At 40.3% G+C, this 15678-nt stretch overlaps 2 long non-coding RNA genes across 3 annotated transcripts in view; one reads left to right on the top strand and one right to left on the bottom strand.

The window, feature by feature from the left end:
* Positions 1 to 15678, bottom strand: part of LOC145660092 (uncharacterized) — a 302422-nt gene that overhangs the window by 47319 nt on the left and 239425 nt on the right. The window lies entirely within an intron of this gene.
* LOC145660063 (uncharacterized) lies at positions 355 to 3676 on the top strand. Its single transcript, XR_014126253.1, has 5 exons — positions 355 to 1217; positions 1644 to 1700; positions 1971 to 2079; positions 3158 to 3268; positions 3484 to 3676. It is a non-coding gene; the product is annotated as an uncharacterized LOC145660063 (long non-coding RNA).

The following is a 15678-nucleotide window of genomic DNA, read 5'->3' as shown; positions in this document are numbered from 1 at the left end:
CACGTTATGCCACCCCCTGCACGCAGGTATAAGAAAATACAAATATTTTGTTTGTTGTGATGGCCCAAGTGCCGCAAGGCAAGGCGCAGGAAGCGCAGACGTCTCTTGACGAAGACATGCATTTATTAAACGACCATTAACACCAACCTGAGTACGAACAAAGACCGACAACCACTCCAGTGACAGAGGGATTTAAATACGTTCATAAATGATGCATGTACAAAGGGGCAGGTGTGCTAGACTGAACTAACAGCACTTATGGAGTCATTTTGGGTCTGTCCCACTGGGCCGCCACATCTCTGTGACAACGGACCGAGCCAACTTAAGTAAGAATGATGACATTTTCACTTATAATGTGAGACTGTTAAGGAAGAAAGAGGACACACCAAATGACTTTTAAAAACTTATAAAACCCTACTGCCTCCCTATATTTGTTGTGTGTGTTGGGGATAGAAGTTTGTCAAAGCTTCATTTGAATACACTTCATCTCCACTGTAACTGTAGTTATCAGAACATTCAGTAGACTGTATTGAAGAGTGTGTATGGTGTGTATCAGCAGTCCTGCTGTAGCCGTGTGTAGTGTGTGGAACTCAGTAAGAATGCAGGTGTGTGTTTATCTGCTCCTTGCTGCTGATGGTGAGTTGACTTTCTCTCTACATCTGTAGATCATCAAATATCTTCTCAGTAGCTACTTTATAAGAAACACTGAAAACATCTAGTAGGAGTCCAGTTAGAGACGACATGTCATATATTTCTGATAATGTATAAGAGGCACTCCATGTTATCTGAACATATAAGGTAGAATTTGAACAATTACGATTTACTTTTTAGACTGCCATCAGTCATAAAACCAAATCTTGAAATCAATGTATTATTGTGGTGCAGTTAAATCTCATGCATATCAGCTGCAGCACTCAGGCTGCTGCCCTGTTCCTGCACTGATATACACACCAAAGCTGAGAGCTTCACCTGGTATAAATACAACACAAACAGAAACACATGGGAAGTGATCTCCAGTGAGAGTGAACAGTACAGAAACAGAGTTCATACTTAGAACTGACCACACTTTTCTATTCTTGCAGAGGCTCCATATAAACCTGTAAATCTTACTCCAGTGGACACTGACACATCAAGTCCAACAGCTTCAACTAAACCTACTACAACAATGACACCTCCAAATGGTTAGAAGTTATTAATTTCATCAACTACTACTGATGGTAAGATTAATTTGTTTAATAGTATTCTCCAATCAACACCATAAAATGATTCCCCACTAAATACTACTACTATAACAATAATAATAGTAAGTGACATCAACAATTAATTTCTTAATGCAGGTCACTTCATATAGGATATATTTTGGGGCTACAATCCTGCACTTTTAAAAAATATATTTTTAAAAAATAATAAACCATTTGAAGCGGTAATGAATGGAGCATTTAATTCTGTTTCTCCAGTTGCTCAATTTCATAATATAAGCATATATTATGCAAGAAAGTGTTTGCATAACTGTGTAGCCTTGGTACTGAAACACCCGAGTAAAGATAAGCCTTGTTTTGTTGAACATTGTATTGTGATCAATTAGCCTAATTTTCAGTTAAAATTGTATAATTTCTTAAGAATTTATTATTGTTGTTGTTTAGGTTGCATTTTGATCCTTAATGAGTGTTCAAATGACTTTGGATTATAACGAATACAGAGTGAGTGAACTGTACCTATGTGGAATGATTACTAATTAATTAATATATAGTTTACATGTATAGGTTATATTTACTTTATTTAGATTTTTTAATCTGAGCCTGATAACAAAATGATAGCGTAAAGAGGGGGAAATGATTTTAAAATGTGATTTATAATATGAGACTATAATGTCATTTCAGCTGCACTTCTGTCATTGTTCTAAACAACCACTGAACAGAATTTAGCGCTCGATTATGTCATAATGTGTGTCATTCTATTTCTGACCCCAGATCAGTTTATTGAGTGGCTTTGCCGATGACGATCATTTTAGACAAAACATCAACAGAGACTACAAACAATTCTTCACGCATAAGAGGTACGGAGAAACGAAAACAAAACGTAAGTAGAATTTAATTTTATCTACAAAGGCAGATACTAAATATTTGATAACGGAATCGTATTATAAACAAGTAGCCAATATGCGAATTTAAAAAGAGAACACACATTTTAATGATAGAGAACTTTTGACTGAACGGAGAACTAATTAGTGGGCTGATAGTGAGCTCCCCGCCCCACTAGTCACGTGGTACGGCCCGCCGCCTGCAGTGGGAGTTCATGGTCTTGTGTGAAACCACGACTATGTAGTCACACACGTCTGCAGCGGGTTATTCTCCTAATGTCTGTGTGTGTTTAAAGCCCGGTTGGTGTGTGCATCCTTGTCGGTCTGTGTTGTCGCTAATATTTAGGTACGTGGTCCACTTTGTTTGTAAGCTGTGTTCAACGTTGCTCATGTTCATTTAGCCTGTTTTGTGTGAGCGCCACTGTGTTCGTTATTCGTGTTCGTCTAATAAACGTCTGTCTACGTCAAGCGAGTTTGTTTAATTTAACGGACCGCATAAATATTTTATAAATGCGGAATAAGTGAATAGAGAATGAACTAAATAAAGGGGAAGTAGCTGAAAATATTCGCGTAACCGAACTCCATTAGATGAAATACGTTGACTGAGACAAGGGAAAGTGACTTCTGCGCTTGTTTTAGAAAAGCCTCTGTAAGACCACGAGTGTGGCCATTATGCACTGTCGGACAACCTTTGTTTCACATTTATTAACATTTGTAGAAGAAATTGAGCTACGGGTGGCCATTTGTTCTGTTACATAATAACTGTATATAAAACAAAGTCTACAGGCGTTGATTTCTCATTTCTATATAGAGATATGAAACTGGGGTACAAAAGTAATCTTGCGCACAAATGCAGCATGTTAAATAAGTCTTGTTTGTAGAAAACTGTGTTGTAATCAAAGCCTAATTTTCATTTCAAATTCAATTACTTCTAAGAAATAAATCTTTAATTCTTAAAAATTAAAGTTTTTTTTTTGTTGTTGTCCAAAAACACATGCAAACTGTTATGACTTTTAAAAGAAATGAAACAGCTTTATTATTGTTCAATACAATAGAGATTTCTTCTGCCCTTTCTAGATGCCAAGGTACAAGTTCATTAATATCATTACCAGAAGACACAAGAGTCATAGAGACCCTGCTACCATTGCTGGGTTTAAGCAGCATTACTCGGCCACTCTGGGAGAAAGTGTAAGTGTCTAGATCATTTTATACTATAATTTTAATGATTTATATAGACTGTATCCACAGTTTTATTTATTTAGCCTTCACACTTTCCTGACTTGTACAGATGGTAGTCCAAAATATGCTGTCCATTAGTGGAGTTTCCACTGCCCAGGTGGGGTCAATGGATGATTAATTTCCTTTACAATTCATCACTGATAAATAATCACTTCTCACCCAAGAAACAGGAGGACTGTAAGGAGGTTCATACCATCCGGAGCAGAACTGCTGAACACTGTATGATCACAGAGTCAACGGAAGAGATTTGCTATTTAGACCACAGCGCCCATGTAGAAGGTGCAGATGTACTTTCTTGCATAAATCTAGCTTTCCATTAAGAACACACAGTAGGATATGATCTTTGTTCACTTTAAATATGTGCCTGTACTTTATTATGTAATTGCATTTGTATTGATTGTTGGGAAAAAAAAAACATCTGTAGATGTAAGAGAGGATCTGGGTGGAGTAGCAGAATCTATTACAGAGGCAGTCAAAGTGGAGAACACCCCAGCTGGTGAGTAGCATCAAAGCACCACATCAATAATCAGAGTTTACATACATCCACTCCATGGACACCAGTTTAAAAATTCTACTTTTATTTCAAATATAAAGGCTCAGAATGCAAGAAGTTGAAGAGAGTATGCATCTTCTTCAGACGAGCATGGCAGGCTATAAAAAGCACCTTGTCCTGTGCCACGCGCTCCAACAAAATTAGCCCTATTCTTTAACTTTTCCCAGCTCTTTTTACCAATTTATTTTGTATTTCTTTTTTCCCTTCATTTTCCCCAACCTGTCTTTTCATTTTCTGAAATAACATCTTTTGACTTTTTGATTTATTTTTGATTAATAAACTTTATTCATGCAAAGATTTTGTCTGTTTGCATTCTGGACCTTTTAATCATATTTTTCATTCCAAGACCAACCAGGTTATATTTCTAATTCAGCCAAATAAATATTGAATGATTCAACTCACTTTAATAACATTTTTAGATTAGCACATATATGTACAGTTTCATGTCACTCACCTTTAGTGAGAGGAAGTACAGTAAAGGGAAAACACAAACTGAGCATCCTTGTCTCTATGGAAACACCATTGACCTCCCAGCACACACTGATAACTCTACACCCAGATCTCCACTACCACTGTGGACACACACTGACTCCAGAACTCTCACAGCATTACTTCAGTACTCCAGACCCTAATGTCCACCCAGCAGAGAGGAACTGGGAGCAAATGAACTTGGCCAGAGCTCTTATGTTTCTTTTCAAGTTCACATCACCAGCTTTACAGAGACATACAAAACCACACACAGTGCCATCATGTCCTTTGACTGTGAGGACTCTGGTTGTTTCTTCTTTTGTGATGTATCCCACAACCCCACACTGACCATGATGCTGCATGTGTGAAACCATATAGAAGACACACATGCTCATTATAAAGCAAAGGGGGTGGAGTCTGATGTAGAGGAGAGAAACAAACAGACATATTATCCCCTCACTCTTATTCTCAAACTCCTCTTTCTAAGTTTATAGTTTTAAAATGCAGTTTATAGAGTTAATCACCTCAAAGCTTGCGCACATACAAATTTTTGCATTACTTTTTCATAGCTTGATATATTGTAGGTTTGCACTGTCTTATGATGTCCTGTGTACTTAATATTTTATTCATTGTATCAAATTTGTTTTATTGGTAAATATACTTTGAACTATTATGCACTGTCACTACAGAATGCTGTGTGCTTTGTCTTCAGAGTCTATAAGCATGCAAACACACACACACACACACACACACACACACATTTAAGAATTTATATATAGTGAGAGGACCTGCTTTTTGTTTGGTTTTTCAGTTTCCACATCACAATAATTTCTTGCGGACCATTGCTTATGTAGAAAAGTTCTTTAAGATTTTTTGTGAGTAATATGAAGTTCTGAATTTACTGAATGAGTTAAAAACAAACAACAAAAACCTGCATTACTCACAATAAGAACCTATTTAAACTTTGATAAACTCTGTAAATCAGCTTTTGAACATAGACATGGTTTGGGTAGTACATGAGCAGTCCCTTTTCTCAGTGAAGTACTGACATCTCTTCTCACAGTACACAATATTCCCCAAATTATCAGTAACCATACCAGTCCTACACATACTAAACCTGTTTTGTACTAAATTAAATTCAAACTAGACCTGCCATTGAGAACACACTGGAGCCTAGTTCTAGTTTTAGTCTTTGTTTAAAACATCATCCTTTATCCCAATTTCACGTTAGAATAGACCCAGCAGTCAGAGTTGTGCTGTTTTGAGTATTAAACTACACTTTACCGAATAAAAGTAGTATTTTGTACTATTTCTAGCTAGAAACCACTGATAAGCCTGTCATGGCATAAGGCAAGAAATAGACTAGAAGGAAATTAAGCTTGTGAGTGTGTGACCACAGTTCAGCTGCAGAGGCACAGAAGCAACACGGTTGTCACTTCTGGTCTAAAATTGACTTTAGACTCTGATCTGGTACCCACTGCTTGGAACTGTGAGAAATGAAACCGCAGCAGACGTCAGACATCCTGAGCTCTCAGACCACATTAAAATGCATACACATATCTAATACTTTTCTACCACAATTTAGTCCACAAACCATATTTTTCTCACACCACTAATAGATTAAGAACACTGCTGTAAAAGTGGAGCCCGGATGTTATATTTGATGTATTCACTGAGCTGAGTTATTTCACGACAAGTATTTACATGAAAGTAGGGTCATACACTACCATGACTGCAGACATTAGCATTAGTGTATTTATACAGCAGGAGACAAACAGGGAATATCTGGGAACAATTACTGGGAGGGGTAAGAGACAAAACTCATGAGACACATGTCAAGGGGCAGAGCAGGGGAGGAGCTACAAACTAAAACATACAAAAGCACATGGAGACAAAGACGTACTAAGGCAATAACATGTAATTGTCTTCTACTCTTTACTACAGTGTAGCCTATAGAAACGTATACCAGGAAATATAGGACAATTATATTTTAACTATATTAAAAAGTACACAGACTTCATAAGATGGAGTCATAAGATATGCAGAAATATTTAATAATTATTTGTTAAGCAAAATATTTTTCCAGTTCTACCTGAGAAAGTCAGCTTGCTTAAATAACATTTTATATTAACAAATAAATGTACAATTTAATGCAATTCAGCATTAAAAGAGAATTTCACACTCACCTTCAGTGAAGAGAAGACACAAACTCAGCAGCATTGTCACTATGGAAACACCACTGACCTCCCAGCACACACTGACAACTCTACACCCAGAACTCCACTACCACTGTGGACACACACTGACTCCAGCAGTCTCTCAGCAGTACTTCAGTCCACCTGACCCTAATGTGCACCCAGCAGAGAGGAACTGAGAACAAATGAACTTGGCCAGAGCTCTTATTTCTTCTTTTCATTTTATCATTAGCGGTTCTTTTTAGACTTCCCCGAACACACATGGTGCTACATCATCCTCTGACTGCTGAGAACTCTTGCTGTCATTTCCTGTTCTGTGACACGATGCTTCATGATACAAACACCCACACTGACCAAACGACTGCTTCTGTGAAACCATATTCAAGATACGCAAGTTACTCTGGATTGTCCAGGTGTTAATGACTGCATGCTCAGTGGTGGATGGTGCTTTGTCTTGGGTGTTATCTTCTCTCTTCCCTTCCTGCACACGATGCAGTCCCCCAGGGGGCTGTGGTTTCCAGTTGAGAGTATGCTGTACACAATTGACTGCTGATTGTGTTGACAGGATATAAAAACATGGTGCAGTGTGTTGATTGTAAAGCATTCCTGGGTACTGAGAAAGGCACTATATAAGGGTAAAATAATAATCTCTAGCAATAAATAGACTCGAAACAAAACAAAAAAAACTGTGTGTGATCAATGCTTCACCCCAACAGTGCAGAAACAGTTGCTGCTTATGGTCTAAAAAGGGCTCTGGCTTTAATCTGGTAAAATCTACGCTTCAGTGTCAGTGCTAGCTCATTAGACAAATGAAGTCTAAACGTCATTTGTTATATATAAAACGCAAAATGCTATGTTTAATTTTTGTGGTTTGGACGCCCATGTTTAACGATGATCTCAAAGCATCTTGTGAATGCCCCAGAATAAAGTGTGTCTGTTCTGGTCTGAGAGATCAAGGTGTCTGACGTCTGTTGTGGTTTCATTTCTCAAGGTTTCACGCAGTGGGCGTCCACCAGATCAGAGTCTAAAGCCCATTTTAGACCAGAAACAGCAACTGTTTCTGCACTGCTGTGGTGAAGCAGTGGTCACACACAAGTTTTTTTGTTTCAAGTCTATTTATTGCTAGAGTTTTCTATGATATGACTTTACCCTTATATAGCGCCTTTCTCAGTACACAAGAGCAATCGGCAGTCAATTGTGCCCAATCTTCAGTCAACTGGAAACCACAGCCCCCCGGGGGACTGCATCATGTACAGGAAGGGGAGAGAGAGGACAACACCCAGGACAGTGCACCATCCACCACTGAGTTCGCAGTCATTAACACCAGGACATTCTAGAGTAACCAATCAACCTAACCTCCATGTTTTTGGCGTGTGGGAGAAAGCACCCAGGAAACAAAGAGGAAACCTACGCAGACATGCAGAAACTCCTGAGACACCAATTCTGAAACGCAGACATGCTAACCACCAAGCCACTGTGCACAGTACTACATAGTGCAGTGTAGGCCCAGACTCAAAACAGCACAACTGGCTACATTTGAACTTGTAGTCCTACTGCAGTGGTAGCACCACCAGATGGCCATAACATTGTTAGAAAGTCAAGGTTCGGTACACAGAAAAACAATCCAAAGAACGTTCGGTATGCATAGGACTCTAGAGGCAATACTTCACAGTGTCCTAATGTTCGAGACAGGCTTAAATAATCAAGTACACAGGGGAGTTCAATATTCCGGTAATGACGATCTGACGTGAAGTTCATGATTGGTGGAGCCCTGGGTTGGGTGACAAACAGCCTGCTGGGTGCTGTACTGTGAGGAGGAATCGGGCGAAATGACACATATCGGCTGAATGCTGGAATATAAATAATGACCAAAGCAGATATTAACACACAACGATGATTTTTCTAATGCAAAGATGGTACAGATAAGTGTGAAAAGTTAATGGAGGGCTAAGACTGGAGAGACAACATTTCACTGAGACATAAGACAATAAGAAATGGCGTCCTTGGAGGGTGACACTCTACTTTGGTCGGGGGGGATGAAGAAGGATAAAAGAAGATCCAAAATGTAAGGTCTGCAGTTGTTCTCGAGGCAACTCCTTTGTTGTAAACCATACTGGTGTCAATAAATACATCTTCTGTTTTTCTCTACCATCCTGAATGTTGCCTGTATGAGTGCTTTGATGTTTTGCATGACTCATCATCTCTGTAAATATCTGAGCATCAAAATTTCACATCCGCTATTACCCTCGGTCGTCAGGCATAGTGGAATGAACACACTACATGATCAAAAAACTGCTAGCTGCAGTTCTATGTGAAATGCATATGACTCCTAGTGCAACCACAAAAGTGGCCCCTTTCGAAGTTTTGATGGGAAGACCATTTGAGCCAACCAGGCCTCCTGCTAGCTGTTTGGCACACTCTGATTAGGTTGTACCCTCATTAAGAGCCACCAACTCTGCCCCATAAACCAACTGCCAACCGACACTGAGGAAAACATGGAGGAGCAATGCAATGCACCATGTGCCTCGGTGTGGTTTTGTCTGCATGCACAACTCCCACAACCCACCAATCACAATTTCAATATGTAACCTGTGACTGTCAGGTTGATCAGGGGTGAGGCACCCTGACAGATGTAACATACGTGTGTCACAACAAGACTTTTCTAAGAGGGGCCATTGTGAAGCTGTTATGTAGGGTGATGCCACCCGAAGGAGATCCGGCTAACAAACCCTGATTAGCTCCCGGCTTGTGGCCTCCCTCTGGTAGCTGTGAACTGGCGAGCCACCTGTTACTTAACCAACATCACATCAATTAACAACACTGGAGGACGCCACAACTGTTCAATGAACAGGTTGGTATTTCCATGACTTTTCAATGCTAGGCTGCACACCGTTGTCAGGATCTTCAAATATCCTCTGACAAATGGTTCCATTTAAAAACAGTATAATAGCTATTTTTAAATCATTTATCTTTGGTCTGTTGCCAAGCAGAGATTCTATAGACATTTTAGTTACTTTATAATGTTGCCAAGCAGGTTTTCTATGTTTATTGTCTGCCAAAACTACATTCTTCCTCTTTTTTGTCACTCATGCTGTCTATATATTCTAAGCCCTGTGTGACAATAAGCTGGAGCACTTCGGAGTGCTTGCTGACTCAGTGTCCTGTGTGCAACTCAGGACTTCTCTCCAGGCACCTGAGGTTCACAAAGATGAAACCGGACTCCTCACTGAGGGTTGACCATCCAAATGCTTAACACACTGCATTGCGGGTAATAAGAATGCTCTGTATTTAAAATGCTCCTTAACATCTGTTCAACACTTTTTAAAAGTCTCAGGAAGCCAATTCTTTAGCTGTTCTAATTTCATGTGATATTTTCATTAATAAGAAGAAAAGATGCCTTTGAACCGATAGTGAAATGAAATGACAAAACAGGGTGGTAAAAATATTTGGTGTGCGTGTTGGGGTTAGAAGTTTGTCAAAATTTCATTTGAATACACTTCCTTTCCACTGTAAGTGTAGAACATTCAGTAGACTATGTTTCTAAAGAGTGTATGTTACTGTAGGTTACTATGGAGGTCAAGGCCTGTTTGATACTCAAAAAGGATGGCAGAGGTCCTCATCCTGGGAAATTTGAACTGTTTCCATCAGGTGATTTTCACAGACTGCACATTAACTGGGGGAACCAAAAGGGTCATGTGGGAGGGTCTGTCCTACTGACCTGCTCCTGGACTGAATGTCACATACCACACACTCTTAAATGGATCTTCAGAGAGGAAGAAATCTACCTCACTGACCAGACTCAGGGTTACACAGGAAGAGTTCAGCATCTTAAAGATACTCCAGGAAATATCTCTCTACTCATATCACCCCCGACTGAGGAGGATGGGGGAGTGTCCACCATACCTGTGTAAACACTGCAGTCCACTTCCTCCCACTGACTGGACTCTGACTATCAGGTGTTTCCCTCTGACTCATGTTGCCTTTATCACTCCAGGACGGCACTGCCATCCTGTGGGAGAAACTGACTTGGAGAACCGAGATGGATGATGCTTGTCCACAAACTCTACTACACTGTACCGTCTCAGCATGTCTAATTCCTACTTCTTTGTGTTATATTCTGTGCAGATGACTTTTTGACTGGGACAAATGTATAGAGAATAACATTTTTTAAAAAAAGTTCCATCATTCATTCAGTGTTTTTGTTTCAGTCTTTCCAAGAGATGACATAGAGGTTTAATCATGGTTTGCACCTTGAGATGTAGATATCAGTAAAAGGACTGAATAAGGATGGCCTTTAGTAAAACATGTTCAGAGTTGTTGACCAATTGCTGTGGCAATACTTATGGGAGGTGAAAGACATGCATGCTGGGAATTTTCACATTTGTAAACTCATTGCTTTGAAAACAGAGACAAAAGAAAAAAAAATTAAGACTGCTTAAGAAAACTTTAAACTGGAGTGAATGTGACAGAAACCATACTGCCTGAGACAGTTAGTGATTGATTGATTAAAACACAAAGCTCATAGCTGGATCACAACAGAACCTAAAGTCCACAAAACCAGAAAAGAAGCATGGACGTGTGTGTGTGTGTGTGTGTGTGTGTGTGTGTGTGTGTGTGTGTGTGCAAGCATGCATGACTGTGTTAGAATAGGCATGAATGTGTGTATGTGTTTGTGTGCATCAGCATTGGAGGAGCATATGTGAGGAGGAAGCATATGTGAGGAAGAAGAGATGCATGCCGCGAATTTTCACATCTGTCAACTGGTAGCTATATATGCATATATGCGTATACAGGAGCATGCATGTATTTGTGAGTGTGGGTGTGGGTGTGTGGGTGGGGTAGTAGTTGTGTATCACTTTGTATATTTAGGGTGTGTGTAAAATTATGTTTTTTCTCCAGGTCCTTCAATGTGGGTCTGTTCATCCTGAAGCAGCCGTGTGTCTGTGTGTGTGTGTGTGTGTGTGTGTGTGTGTGTGTGTGTGTGTGTGTGTGTGTGCGTGTGCGTGTGTGTGTGTGTGTGTGTGTGTGTGTATGTATGTGTATGTATGTATGTATGTATGTATGTATGTATGAATGAATGTGCATGGGTGTGGGTGCATGTTTCTCGTGTGTGTGTGCCAATTCCCCCCAGCTCGACACATCACAGATAGTGATGTCCAACAGATAGTGGCATCCAACTGCTGTCAGTGAACTGCACTCTACACACATTCTGCTGTCAAACTGCACCACACACCTTCATGATGTTCTTGGTTATCAGTGGGTATAAACAGAAACCACAACTCTCTGTCCTGCTTTGGCTCTTTACTTATGAAACAGCAATAGACTCTCACAGTGGAAGTGATGTGTACAGACAACGGTTGGCATTTGACCTTAAAAGACATGATTAATAACAGAAAAAATATGCTGCTATTTAAAGGTCAAATATCAAAAAATCCTTCAACAGAGATATACACATAAAATGCAGAAAAATGATTCCTTGGGAAAAATACATAAACGTAATAATAAAACACAATTAATTTTTTTGATCAGCAGAGAGCAGCAGCACCCAGCCATCAGAAATCACAACACCTAAAAAACATTCTGATTGGTGTTAAACTTATTTATTATGACGGTACAGTGCGGTCACAGCTGTCAGAAATGGTGATATGTGTGCTGCAGGTTCTACAGTGACAGAATTCAGTGGTCACAGATTTTGGTGTAGCACCATCATTTAAACATCTGATGGCTCAGAGCAATGTCTGTTTCTGCATATATTCCTAAATTCACCTTAAAGGTAATAACATGTTTGATATCATAGTGTTCAGAACAATCTCAGCTATCTTCCTAATAAGGTAGAATCTGACATAGATCACTGTATAAAGTAATATTATGGAATATGGACATTTTTCATCTCATGTGAAAAAAATCCCTTTACTAATTGGGAACTGTTTTGGTGTTTGAAATAGGTTTACCAAATTCTGTGGTTCACAGTAGTGCAATACATGAATAAAGTAATATTGAAATATATAATAAATGTCTAAAATGAAATTTTGTACATATATTGAGTAAAAGCATGGTCTGTTAGCAACATTAACAGCTTTTGTTCTAAATTAAAGGACCAAAATGTGCTCCTTTAGTTTAGACTCCAAACATGTCTCGTCCACTCGGGTTAAGGGAAAATAAAGTAAATTTGATTCTTTGCCGACCTGTCCCGTTAAGTGGCACTGAAATCTGCGCTGTGGTTTGGTCCGGTAGAGAGGAACCGGTGCTAATTACCTGCTAACTGCTAATTAGATACTAACATAAAGTAGGACTTATAGGGACATTACTAAGACTGACACAATATAAAACTAGAGTGCATGTGGGGTTTTTGTTTGTTTGTTTGTTTGTTTGTTTGGGCTACAGCAGGGTACATCAGGGGGTGGAGGGAGGAGCCATGGCAGATGAGGCGGGTGTAGGCTCAGTAACATCATGACATCAGGGATAGGTGAACCTCAGCAGAAAGAGAGACTAAATTATTAGGCATGTCCACGTACAAGGGTGTGTAAATTAGGGAACTATAATATGCATACCATCCCGTGTCGAACAGAAGAGGATGAGCCTGGATTCTTGATCTCTTAAAGCTAATTTATGTAATGTTGCCTTGTGATAACACCTGCTGAGAAGCGCATTATACAAATACATTTCTATGGAATTGAATAATGCAAGGCTACAATATAATTTTTAAGAATGGAGTGCCTCATAAAAACACTGCTATTGAACTGATTAAGAATAGCGTGGTACTAGGGCTTTGGTTGAGGTTATCTGAGGTTATCTGGCCAACCCTCGATGGAGACATTGGGCATGTGGCAGGCAAAACTCACATCCTTTTTCCCTTGACGAAAAGCCAGTGAAAACATAGTCACTGTGTGAATGTGTAAGTATGTGTGTGTAATGCAAAAACCCACTGGGAAAGCAGTACACAGTCAGGTTAGTCATGCTCTGCACATATGGCCTTATTAAATATGTTTATTTATTTAATTTAATTGGGGGGGGGGGGGGGGTTCAGGAATTACCTCTCAACACTGGCCTGGTAGCAGAGGCCTCAGACTCTGTCAAATTTCAAAGTTTCTTTGTCACGTACATAGTCATACATGCTATAACTGGCAGTGAAATGCTTTATGTAACTGCTCTGTCCGTGGCTGAGGAGAGATACAGGGTAATGGAGAGTGGTTTAATGAATAAATAAATATGTTATGATGAATGAAGACAGGATGTATACTATGCATATATACAATGTACAATTTCCAGTTTTTACAATTTAAAATTCACAGTTTTTTTTTTTTTTGTTTTTTTTTTTATGATGTTTGTGGACATCATACACAGAGTAGTCCCTTCAGTTCCATCAGTTGGCCTGATTCAGGGCCCAAATGGCCTGCGAGAAGAAGCTCCTCTTCAGTCTCTCCGTGTTGGTCTTCAGGGAGCGAAAGCGCTTCCCTGACCTCAACAAAGAGAAGAGCCTATTGTTGGGATAGGTGGCCTATTGTTGGGACAGTCCTTCACAATCCTCCTGGCCTTGGTCTGGCAACACTTGTAGTAGGTGGTCTGTAGGTCAAGAAGTTCCATATGAAGTTCCGCTCTGCTCAACGCACCATGCTCTGGAGTGCTTGTCTCTCCTGCTTGGTGCAGTTCCCAAACCAGACTGTGATGTTTCCTGTAAAAATGCTCTCAATAGTGCATGTGTAGAAGGTTCGCAGCACCTTAGAGGGCGGTCTGAAGTCGCTTAGATGTTTGAGGCGGTAAAGACGCTGACGAGCCTTCTTTGCCAGGGAGTTGGTGTGGCGGGACCAGGACTGTCTACTCTCTCCACCGTGGTTCCATTAATCCTAACAGGCTGGTAGTGCCATTCCTGCTTCTTGCTGCAGCTCCTTTGTCTTGCTGACGTTTAGGAGGAGACTATTTTCCTGGCACCAGTTCTCCAGGTAGGCCCTCTCGTTGTTGTGCGAGATCAGAACCATGACGACGGTATCGCCAGCAAACTTGGCAATGATGGTAGAGCTGGAAGTGGCCACGCAGTCTTATGTGTAGAGTGAGTAGAGCAGGGGGCTTAGGACACAACCCTGGGGAGCTCCAGTGCTGAGGGTGAGGGTGGATGAGACACAGTTGCCCACCCGTACTGATTGTGATCTGTCTGTTAGGAAGTTGGAGACGTGTATGTTGGTATCGTGTGACAACAAGATGATGTAATGTACTTTACTGTCCATTGTAGATCGCTCATGGAGATAAAACACAACACGCTAGTATCAGATTAACACACACACACAAGCACTTGAAATGTATACAACTGAAAATTTGTAATTCATTGTTTAGAGTTTAGATTCTGCATGAATTCATTGTGCTTATTTGCTCCTGTGAACATGAATATTCAGCCTGGTGACAATCTGCATGCAGGAACAAGTCAGAATACCACAGACCAAAGGAGGGAGGGAGGACAAATATGAACCACTAAAAGTAGAAAGAGAGAAGTGTGTGTGAGCTGAAGTATTTGTCATGGTTTCAGTTCTCACATGCTCAAACACTCACACCCCACAGTCCTAAAAACAGTGTGTTTAGGTATGTTGGGCTTTGTTGAGGAGCAGTCAGATAGTTCTTCATGTGGTCAGTAATGTCTCACTCCTGCTGCAGGGAGATCACACGTACAGTAAGACAGTCACAGATCAGCACTAAAGAGGATAGAGGAGGACAGCACACAACATACACACACGTACAACAGACGAGTGTGTGTGGGGGTACTCAAGGCAAATATACACATGCACTGCAGACCTGTGTGTGTGTGTAATGTTGCTGGCCCGAGTGCAGCAGGACGTACAGACTTCCTTGACGGTGCAAGACATTTATTAACATTAAACACATACGACACAGGAAGCACTCACACACAACACAATAAACATGACTCTACACTTAACATTAAACAATGAACAGATATACATTAACACGTGACTACACAAACTAACTTTGCGGCTACAGAGCTCGAAATTAACACACATGTAGCGACAATAACCAACAGCGGTGCACATACTCACAGGTTTAAATAGACAAACAGTAAACCCTGCGCAGGTGTGTGCAGTCCCGGAGGGCGTGGTTACAAAACACACGTGACTCGTGGGGGGCGGAGCGTTCCGTGA

Source organism: Electrophorus electricus, chromosome 2, assembly GCF_041902795.1.
Source record: "Electrophorus electricus isolate QZ-2024a chromosome 2, ASM4190279v1, whole genome shotgun sequence".
Lineage (NCBI taxonomy): Eukaryota > Metazoa > Chordata > Actinopteri > Gymnotiformes > Gymnotidae > Electrophorus > Electrophorus electricus.
Note: the sequence above shows the minus strand (reverse complement) of the source record. Positions and strands in the feature narration are given on the sequence as shown.